Source organism: Gorilla gorilla, chromosome 12 (genome assembly GCF_029281585.2).
Source record: "Gorilla gorilla gorilla isolate KB3781 chromosome 12, NHGRI_mGorGor1-v2.1_pri, whole genome shotgun sequence".
NCBI lineage: Eukaryota > Metazoa > Chordata > Mammalia > Primates > Hominidae > Gorilla > Gorilla gorilla.
The window spans coordinates 46760632-46771644 of record NC_073236.2 but is presented as its reverse complement, the minus strand read 5'-3'; the positions used below and the strand labels follow the sequence as shown (position 1 = coordinate 46771644).

General features: G+C 38.3%; 1 protein-coding gene across 30 annotated transcripts in view; it reads right to left on the bottom strand.

Moving 5' to 3' along the window:
* Window positions 1–4468: 4468 nt before the first annotated feature.
* LOC101137060 (coiled-coil domain-containing protein 138) overlaps window positions 4469–11013 on the bottom strand; it is a 90229-nt gene continuing 83684 nt past the window's right edge. For 6 of the 30 annotated variants that reach the window (XR_008677035.2, XR_008677054.2, XR_008677027.2 and 3 more), the window contains 3 exons: window positions 7161–7281; window positions 5106–5363; window positions 4469–4852 (listed from right to left, as the gene is read on the bottom strand). The gene's annotated coding sequence lies outside the window, so the exon portion shown is untranslated. Of the gene's footprint in view, window positions 10023–11013 lie in introns of all 30 variants that reach the window. The other 24 variants (XR_010129891.1, XR_010129901.1, XR_010129893.1 and 21 more) reach the window with 8 other exon arrangements.

Genomic DNA, 11013 nt, shown 5'->3' with positions numbered 1-11013 from the left:
TGGAAACAAATGAAAGTATAAAACTCACTGGTAAAGCAATCACGTAAAATAGGAAGAGAAATGGTACCACTACAGAAACCCACCAACCACAACAACAATCAATAAGAGAAAAAGAAAGGAACAAAGAATATATGAAACAACCAGAAAAGACAACAAAACCTCACATATCAATAACTGTGAACACAAACAGATTTAATTCTCCACTTAAAAGATATAGAATAGCTGAATGGATTAAGAAACATGATCTAACTATACGCCTCTTACAAGAAACTCACCTTACCAGTAAAGACACATCTGAAAGTAAAGTGATGTACATATTCCATACAAATGAAAACCAAAATTAAGCAGGTGTAGCTGTACTGATGAGATAAAATAGACTTTAAGTCAAAAACAGTAAAAAAAAAAAAAAAAAAAAAAAAAGGTTATTATATAATGATAAAGGGATCAATCCAGCAAGAGGATATAATTATTCTAAATATATATGTCTAGAATATTGGAGCACTCATATTAATAAAGCAAATATTATTAGATCTAAGAAGAGATAGATGCAATACAATAACAGTCAGAGACTTCATCTCTCCCACTCAGCATTAGATAGATCACCTCGACAGAAAATCAAAAAGCATTGGATTTAAACTAAACTTTAGAGCAATTGGTCCTAACAGATCTTTACAGAACATTCTGACTACAGAATATACATTCTTTCATCAGCACATGGAACATTCTCCAGGATAGACCATATGTTAGGCCACAAAACAAGTCTCAACAAAACTTAACAAATCAAAATCATATCAAGTATTTTCTCAGACCACAATGGATAAAACTAGAAATCAATACCATGAGGAACTTTGGAAACTATACAAAAACATGGAAATTAAACAGCATGCTTCTGAATAACCACTGGATAAAAAAGAAGTTAATATGAAAATTTAAAAAAACTGAAAGAAATAAAAATGAAGAAAAAATAAAGCAAAACTGATGGGGTACAACAAAAGCAGTGCAAAGGGGGAAGTTTACAGCAATAAACGCCTACATCAAAAAAAGTAGAAAGAGTACAAAGTAACAATCAAACAATATACCTCAAGGAAATAGAAAAGCAAGAACAAACCAAGCCCAAAAATAGACAAAAAGAAATAATAAAGATCAGAGCAGGACTAAATAAAGTAGGGACTTAAAAAAATACAAAGACTCAACAACATGAAAAATTGATTCTCCCAAAAGATAAAAAAATTGATACACGGTTAGCTAAATTAATCAAGGAAAGAAGACCCAAATAAAATCAGAAATGAAAAAGAAGATATTACAAGTGATACCACAGAATTACAAAAATATCATCAGAGACTATTATGGACAACTATTTGCTCACAAATTAGAAAACACAGAGAAAATGGATAAATTCCCAGAAACATAAAACCCACCAAGATTGAATCAGTAATAAAAAAATTACCCAACAAAAAAAGCCCAGGACTAAATGGATTCAAACTGAATCCTACCAAACATACAAAGAAATAACACCAACCCTCCTGAAACTATTCCAAAAAATTGAAGAGAAGAGAATTCTCCTTAACTCATTCTATGAAGCCAGCATTACCCTAATACCAAAACCAGACAAAGACATAACAAGAAAAGAAAACTACAGGCCAATATCCCTGGTGAATGAACATATATGCAAAAGTCCTCCACAAAATACAAGCAAACCAAATCCAACAGCACATTAAAAACATAATACACCATTATCAAATGGGATTTATGCCAGGGATGCAAGGATAGTTCAACATATACAAATCAATAAATGTGACACATCACATCAACAAAATGAAGGAAAAAAACCATATGATCATCTCAACAGATGCAGAAAAAGCATTTGAAAAAATTCAACATCACTCCAGGATAAAAACTCTCAACAAACTAGGCATAGAAGAAACGTACCTCAAAATAAGAAAGGCTATGACAAGCCCACAGCTAACATCATACTGAATGAAGAAAAGCTAAAAGCCTTTCCTCTAAGAACTGAAATAAGACAAGGATGACCCAGTTTACCACTGCTATTCAATGTAGTACTGGAAATCCTAGCTAGAGCACTCAGGCAAGAGAAAGAAATAAAAAGCATCCAGAATGGAAAAGAGGAAATTAAATTGGCCCTCCTTGCTGATGCTATGGCCTTGTATCTACCTTAATACTCCACCAAAATCTCTTTTATCTAATAAATAAATTGAGTAAAGTTGCAGGATACAAAACCAACATATAAAAATCAGTAGCATTTCTATACCCATAGTGATCTAGCTGAGAAAGAAATCAAGAAGGCAATTCCATTTACAATACCTACAAAAATAAAATAAAATACCTAGGAATAAATTTAACCAAGGAAGTGGAAAATCTCTACAAGGAAAACTATAAAACACTGATGAAAGAAATTGAAGAGGACATAAATAAAATGGAAAAAGGTCCCATGCTCATGGATAAGAGAAATTAGTATCATTAAAATAACCACATTGCCCAAAGCAATCTACAGATTCAATGCAATCCCCATCAAAATACCAACATCACTTTTCACAGAATCAAAAAAGCAATCCTAAAATTCATATGGAAACAGAAAAAGAGCTCAAAGTCATCCTGAATGAAAAGACAAAAGCTGCAGGCATCACAATGACTCACTTCAAAACATATTACAAGGATATAGTAACCAAAACAGCATGGTACTGTTATAAAAACGGACACGTAGACCAATGGAACAAAATAAGGAAACCAGAAATAAAGACACATATTTATGGCCAAGTGATCTTCGACAAAGCCAAAAAGAACTAAACACTCGGGAAAGTTCACCCTCTTCAATAAATGGTACTGAGAAAATTGGTTAACCAGATGCAGAGGAATGAAAATGGACCCCTATCTCTCATCATATACAAAAATAAACTAAAAATAGATTAGAGATTTACACATAGGACATGAAACTATAAAAAACAGCATAAGAAAGCCTAGGGAAAACTCTCAGGGAAAGAATTTATGACTGAGACCTCAAAAGCACACGCAACAAAACAAAAATAGACAAATAGGATTATAATAAACTAAAAATACTTGACACAGAAAAGGAAATGATCAACAGTGAAGAGACAACCTAATGAATAGAAAATATCTGCAAACTATTCATCCAACAGGGGACTAATATTCTGAATACACAAGGAACTCAAACAGCTCCACAGTTAAAAAAATTTTTTTAAATCCCATTAAAAAGTGGGCAAAGGGGGCTGGGCATGGTGGCTCACACCTGTAATCCCAGCACTTTGGGAGGCTGAGGCAGATGGATCATGAGGTCAGGAGATGGAGACCATCCTGGCTAATGCAGTGATAGCCGTCTCTATTAAAAATACAAAAATTAGCCGGGCGTGGTGGCGGGCGCCTGTAGTCCCAGCTACTCGGGAGGCTGAGGCAGGAGAACGGCGTGAACCCAAGAGGCGGAGCGTGCAGTGAGCTGAGATTGCACCACTGCACTCCAGCCTGGGTGACAGAGAGAGACTCTGTCTCAAAAAAAATAAAGTGGGCAAAGGACATGAATAGACATTGTTCAAAAGAAGACATACAGGTAACCAACAGATACATGAAAAAATGCCCAACATCAGAATGAAAATCAAAATCACAATTCGATATCATCTTACCCCAGTCATAAGAGCTATTATTAAAAAGACAAAAAATAACAGATGTTGGCAAGGATGTAGATAAAAAGAATTCTTACCCACTGTTGGTGAGAATTTAAACAGCCAATATGGAAAAGTAAGATTTCTCAAAAAACTAAAATTAGAATTACCACTGGATCCTGCAATCCCTCTACTGGGAATCTACCCAAAGGAAAAGAAATCAATATGATATACTGATACATATCACCCCCATGTTTATTGCAGCACTATTCACAATAGCAAAGATATGGAATCAAACTAAGTGCCCATCAGCAGACGAATGGATAAAGGAAATGTGGTACATATACACAATGAAACACTATTCAGCCACAAAAAGAATGAAGTCATGTCATTTGCAGCAACATGGATAAAACCATAGGTCATTATTTTAAGTGAAAACAGCCAAGCAAAAAAGACAAATGTCACATGTTTCCACTTATATGTGGAAGCTAAAAAATTTGATCACATAGTGGTAGAGAGGGAAAGACAGATACCAGAGACTGGGAATCATGAGTGGTGGGAGGAAGAGGATAAGGAGAACTGGGTTAAAGTGTACAAACATACAGTAAGTTAGAAGGAAAAAATTCAATGTTCAACAGCTGACTGGGGAGACTATACTTAACAAAGATGTATTGTACTCGGGTGGACACCCCAAATACCCTTGTGGTGACTTGATCACCACACATTATACACATGTAACAAAATTTCTCATGTATCCCATAGATTTGTACAAATAAAAAATAAAAAGTCTGGTCCCATTAATTCTTTACATTTAGAAAGGAATTAATTTTTACAGATACAGTACTTACTTTTCAATTTTATTGTATAACTTTTCATTAAAGTGAGAAAGCCATTATATTCATAAGACAAACACAGTATCAAAGAAGTTAAAGTCATTAGGTAATGAAATAACAATCATCTCAAATTTGGATGCACATGCTCAATAACTTTTTCTCTCAGCCTAAATGCCTTATTGACAGGGAAAAGTTATATGAGAGGAAAACAAAGTGCCAAGAAAACTGCACTGGCCCCTCAGGACAAAAACTCATCAGGGAAAGATTCAAATGCTTTAAAGTTCTGCAAAAGCAATATGAAAAACCAAAGTCCAGCATTGGGGGCGGGTAAAGGTGGGTTTGTGAATAGGAAGAAAGGCTGGAAGTTTCAGCTCCCTTACAGAGTACCTGGAAAAGAGACACTGATTAGTAATTACACGAGCTAAATTCTCCTTTAGCATCTCTCAGTATTAATTCTCTGCAAATATTTGTATTACAATATTCCAATTAGCTCCTTGGGAAGAAATTTTGATGTAACTATTCTCATTCTACAGACAGGGAAATTCCAGAAGCCACTGCTGATGGGGAGTGGGGAGGGGCTGAAAAACCTGGCCACAGAGCAGAGGTGTTTCAACGAGGGTGTGTGGCTTGGCAGACCTACCTTCAATTCCTGAGCCTGCACCCAGGAGTGACAAGCCTGGACTCACAGCTGCCTGGCTTTCGAAAGAGAAAAAGAGGTCAAGTGGCCTTTCCCAGCTGGAAGATGCCTGTTGCAGCTGCTTGAGAGTCCTATCCGGGAGGACACAATCTCGAAAAGGGGACCTGCCAGGAGAGCTGTGGCATGTGTCATTTGCTCCTTGGCCAAAACCATCATCCTTGACTTTCTGATGTTTATTATGTGGAGCTTTGTCACAGGTTCCTACATGAAATACGCTGTCACTACCACAAAGAAACAAGCAAAAACAAAACAAAGATCTGTTCTCTTATTCTCTTCAGCGGTGCTCTTTCTTCTATTTTGATTGCATCAAGCTTTTCAGAATGGAAACATATTCACTGTCTCAGAGGTTTCCTTTTCTCACAAAGGATACTCCACTTCCAGTCAGGCTATGCAGTGAATGCCCATTCTGTGCCTTGTGGAATTACACTGCTAGCTCCCATTCTGAGGAGTGTTTATCTTCCAAAGTGCCTCTCTACCTGTTTTCTTTGACATTCACAATCTGGGAGACCAGGCACCATGGTCCCTGCTTGACAGGTAAAGCAAGTTGGGCCCAGAGAACTGAAGTGACTTACTAAAAGTTCACATCACTGGGCAGGTGCAGTGGCTCATACCTGTAATCCCACTTTAGGAAGCCGAGGCAGAAGGATCACTTGAGCCCTGGAGTTCAAGACCAGCCTGGCAACATAGCAAGACCCCATCTCTACAAATATTTTAAAAACTAGCCGAGCATGGTGGCGCATGCCTATAGTCCCAGCTACTGAGATGGCTAAGGTGAAAGGATTGCTTGAGCCCAGAATGAGCCAAGACCATGCCACTGCACTCCAGCCTAGGAACACTGTGAGAGACTCTGCCTCAAACAAAAAATCAAAACAAGTTCACATTATTTAGGAGTGATGCTAGTGAGTCAGTACTGCTCCTGACAGAAAGCAGATGACACCCTCAAGGTGCGTAATTTATAAAGGGGCTGTTTACAAAGACAGGAGTGAGGTTTAGGGAAACCATGAGGGGCAGACCCTTGAGTCACAAAGCACTGTGCCCTGGGGGATGCCCTGGAGAAGCAGATGCCCTGTTGTCTCCTGATGGCAACCCCCACTGGCCAAGCCCAGCAAGAAGCCCACTCGAGCGAGCATCCCAGGCCAGGGAGGAATGTAGAGTGGAAGGGTCAATGGAAGATTCCAGCCCAGCCAGTGAGGCTGAAACTGGACATCCTGAATCCTCTCTTCATTAAGGCAAACCGTTATGGAGAGAACACTGCAAACATGCGAACCCTGGGAACCAGGCACACATGGATCGCATCCCAGCCCTGCCCTTGCTGGTTATGTCTGGATCTTCATCTCATCTATATGTCAGGGGATGGCACAACTGGCACTGTGCTCAAGACTGAAAGAGGCAATGTCTGAAAAGCACATGGCCCCGTGCAGGTGAGTGCTCAGTAAACAGTGCACATTCTTGTCACTGGTCCCATCTTCATCTTACAGAACTGACAATAACCACAGCCACAGAGATTTTTCCAGTTTGGTCTCATCTCAACTGGGTGCTACAGATTTGCCATGAAATATTTTCAGGGATTTGTATAAATAACTGCAGACCTCATGATACAAAGTATTTCTTGGGCAAATTTCAAGAAGTTGAAAGCTGTATCACACCTTCCTCTACACATATCTAAAGGCTTTGGGCTCACAAAATATAGAGGATGGGTTGAAATGAAATACAGTGGAAAATAAGAAATGAATTGAACACTGCTGAATTCAGTGTTTAATCTCGATGCTCCTATATAAAGAAGACAAGGTCTTTTTGAGCCCCACCTGACTTGCGCCATCCTTAAACCCCTACCTCACACCCTTTAATCTCGATGCTCCTATATAAAGAAGACAAGGTCTTTTTTAGCCCCACCCTACTTGTGCCATCCTTAAATCCCTACCTCACACCCTTCCAGCAGTCCCAGATCTGCACACAGTTCCATTTATCTAGAGAAGACTGACACTCTCAGGTGCTTACCTCTCAGTGCCAGGCCAGCTTAGGATTTCAAGAATTTCAATAACTTAGATGGTGAGAGAAAGAGGAGGCCTGAGAAGAAAATGAAGAGATGTGTGGACATCAGAAGGGCATGGAGGATGACCTGAAAAGGAAAGGGGATGGGAAGTGAACAGAAAAGGTCAGAGAAAAGGGTCTTGGGGGCTTAACCTGCAATAACACAGCAAGTGGGTCTACAATGGGTGGGAAGTTTGAACAGGCAAACAAGAGAATGAGATAAAGCACTGCTTTGCCCAGTAACGCCCTCCTAAGAGCTTTACACTTTTAGAGAATTCCAAACCCTTAAAATCCTTTGCTAGCATAGAAAAGGATCTGACACTTCTGTCTGTTCATCAGAAGGGTGTGAGCTCTGCGTTTCCATACAGGCATACCTAATTTTGTTGCACTTCACCTTTACTGTGGTTCACAGATACTGCGTTTTTTACAAATTGAAGATTTGTGGCAACCCTGCATCTGGTGAGTCTATTGGAACCATTTTCTCCAAAACCATGAGCTCACATTTTGGTAATTTGCATTTTTCAAACTTTTCTGTTACTATTATGTTATTATATCTGTCATGGTGATCTGTAACCAGTAATCTATTTTTTCTTTTTTTTTTTTTTTTTTGAGACAGGGTCTCACTCTGTTGCCCAGACCGGACTGCATTGGTGTGATCATAGCTCACTGCAGCCTCCAACTCCTGGGCTCATGTGACCCTCCTGCCTCAGCTTCTTGAGTTGCTAGGACTATAAGCGCCTGCCACTATGACTGGCTGGTTTATTTCTGTTTTTACTCTTTTTGTAGAAACAGGGTCTTGCTATGTTGCCCAGGCTGGTCTCAAACTCCTGGCCTCAAGCAATCCTCTAGCCTCAGCTTCCCAAAGTGCTGGGGTTACAAGAGTGAGCCATCGTGCCTGGCCAATAATCTCTGATGTTACTATTGTAAGTGTTTCAGGATGCCAAGAACCACACCCATGTAAGACAGCAAACTTAACTGATGAATTTGTGTGTTATGACTGCTCCACTGACTGGCTGATCCCCCATCTCTCCCTCTCCTTGGATCTCTCTTCATTTCCTGAGACATAACAATACTGAAATTAGGCAAATTAATAACCTTAAAATGCCCTCTAAGTGTCCAAGTGAAAGGAAGAGTCTCACATCTCTCACTTTAAATGAAAAGCTAGAAATGGTTGGGTTTAGCATGTCCAAAGCCAAGAAAAGCTGAAGGCTAGGCCTGTTGTGCCAAACTACAAAGTTGTGAAAGCAAAGGAAAAGTTCTTAAAGGAAATTAAAAGTGCTACTCCAGACAACACACAAATGATAAGAAAACACAGCAGCCATATTGCTTATAAGGAGAAAGTTTTAGTGGTCTTGATACAAATCAGCCACAATATTCCTTTAAGCCAAAGCCTAATCCATAGCAAGGCCCTAACTCTCTTCAATTCTATGAAGGCTGAGGAAGCTGCAGAAGGAAAGGTTGAAGCTAGCAGAGGTTGGTTCATGAGGTTTTAGGAAAGAAATCATCTCCATAACATAAAAGTGCAAGTTGAAGCAACAAGTGCTGGTGTAGAAGCTGCAGCAAGTTCTCCACAAGACTGAGGTAAGACCACTGATGAAGTGGCTACACTACACAACAGATTTTCAATGTAGATGAAACAGCCTTCTATTGGAAGACCATGCCATCTTAGGCTCCACATCTGATTCTAGTTCATTTGCAATTCCCACCACATCGGCAGTTACTTCCTCCGCTGAAGTCTTAAACCCCTCAAAGTCATTCGTGAGTATTGGAATCAACTCTTTCCAAATTCCTGTTAATGTTGATATTTTGACCTTCTCCCATGAATTATAAAGTATATATGGAGAAGCAAATCGACTTGAAAGTTGAAATTACGTTTTGGTTCACAGGCTGCAGAATGGATGTTATGTTATCAGGCATGGAAAATTAATCTTGTACATGTCCATGGTAGAGCTCTTTGGTCACTGGGTGTACTGTTAGTAAGTGGTAATGTTTTCAGAGGAGTCTTTTTTTTTATCTGAGCAGTAGGTCTCAACAGCAGGCTTATTCAGAAAATGATGCTGTAAACAGATGTGCTGTCATCCAGGCTTTGTTCTTCCATTTATAGAGTACAGGCAGGGGAGATTTAGCATAATTCTTAAGGGCCCTAGGATTTTCAGAATGGCAAATGAGCATTGCCTTCAAGTTAAAGTCACCAGCTCCATTAAACTCTAACAAGAGAGTCAGCCTGTCCTTCGAAGCTTTGAAGCCAGGCCTTGATGTCTCCTCCCTGGCTCCTCTCTAGCTATGAAAACCTAGGAAGTTTAGCCTTCTGGATGCCATTAAGAAAGTTCATAATTCATGGGAGAAAGTTAGTTGGTACTCACAAAATAACTTGTTAGGATTTTGAATAGGATTTCCATTGTATCTATAGATCAAGTTGGGAAGAACAGACATCTTAACAATATTGAGTCTTCCTATCTATGAACATGGAATCTACAGTACTGTCCCCTCTTTCATTTTTGGTATTAGCAATCTGTGCCTTCTCTTGTTTTTTTTTGTTTGTTTGTTTGTTTTTGTTTGTTGTTGTTGTTTTTTTAAGTTAGCCTGGCTGGAAGCTTATTAATTTTATTATCTTTTCAAAGAAATAGCTTTTGGTTGTGTTGACTTCCTGTTTTCAATTTCATTGATTTCTGTTTTTTAAAATTTTTTCTTTTGCTTTGGATTTGCTTCTTATCATGTCTGGCCTCCAAGGAACTGTTTTACTTTGCCACCAGCTCAACCACATGCTTATGTTCTCTTAACATTTTTAGTTGCACTGCACCTGGAGAATAGATATAGTCCACCACCCTGCTGAAAATAAAAATTTTCTATTTTACATTGTTTACTCTAGAAAATTTCTTCTATTATTCCAATAAATTAGAAGGTTGGAAGAGAGGAGGTAAACTCAAGGACTCTAGTCACAACTCTAATATGGGTAAAAATCTAGTATTGCAAATTCCCTCTCACTCCCCTTCAACTAACAGAGCTCTAGTCACAACAATGATAGCGGCTTAGTCACTCAGATCTCCCTAACCCCATTTCTTTTTTGATCTATAAAATGGTAACAATTAAAAGACCCATCTCACAAAGTTATTATGAGGATTAAATAATAATAATATACTAAAAACTTAGCCTGGCCAAAATATATTTTTCTATTAGAAAGTTAATCTTGTATTTCTGGAATGTATCTTATCCTACTTAATCATGGATTACTGTTTCTGTCATATGCAGTTGGTATTAATTTCTCCATAATTCTTTGAGACTTTTAAATCTTATTCTTTCTCATTTTGCCAACTGTTTGATACCAGATTCATGCTAACTGCATAAAATGAATTTGGATGATTTTTCTACCTTCTGGGACAGTTTAAATAACTTTAAATATTTCATGTTGAAATTTTAAAACAATCCACTTGTAAAACACCTGGACTTGCAGCCATTTTAAAAAAGAATTCTTTGATAATTTTATAAAAGACTGTAGGCTAGGCACACTGGTTCATGCTTGTAATCCCAGCATTCTGGAAGGCTGAGGCAGGCAGACTGCTTGAGCTCAGGAGTTCAAGACCAGTCCGGGCAACATGGCAAAACCCTGTCTCTACAGAAAATTAAATAAATAAATAAATAAATAAATAAAAGACTGCAATGGTTTGCTAGTGCAGATTTCTTAAGCCAATTTTGATCTTTTCTAGAGAACAGTCCATTTCATTCAGATTTTCAAATTTATTAGAACATGACCATAAAGAACTTATAATTTTTAAAACTTCTTTATCCTAAATATTTTTGTTCACATTCCTGTCATTCTATT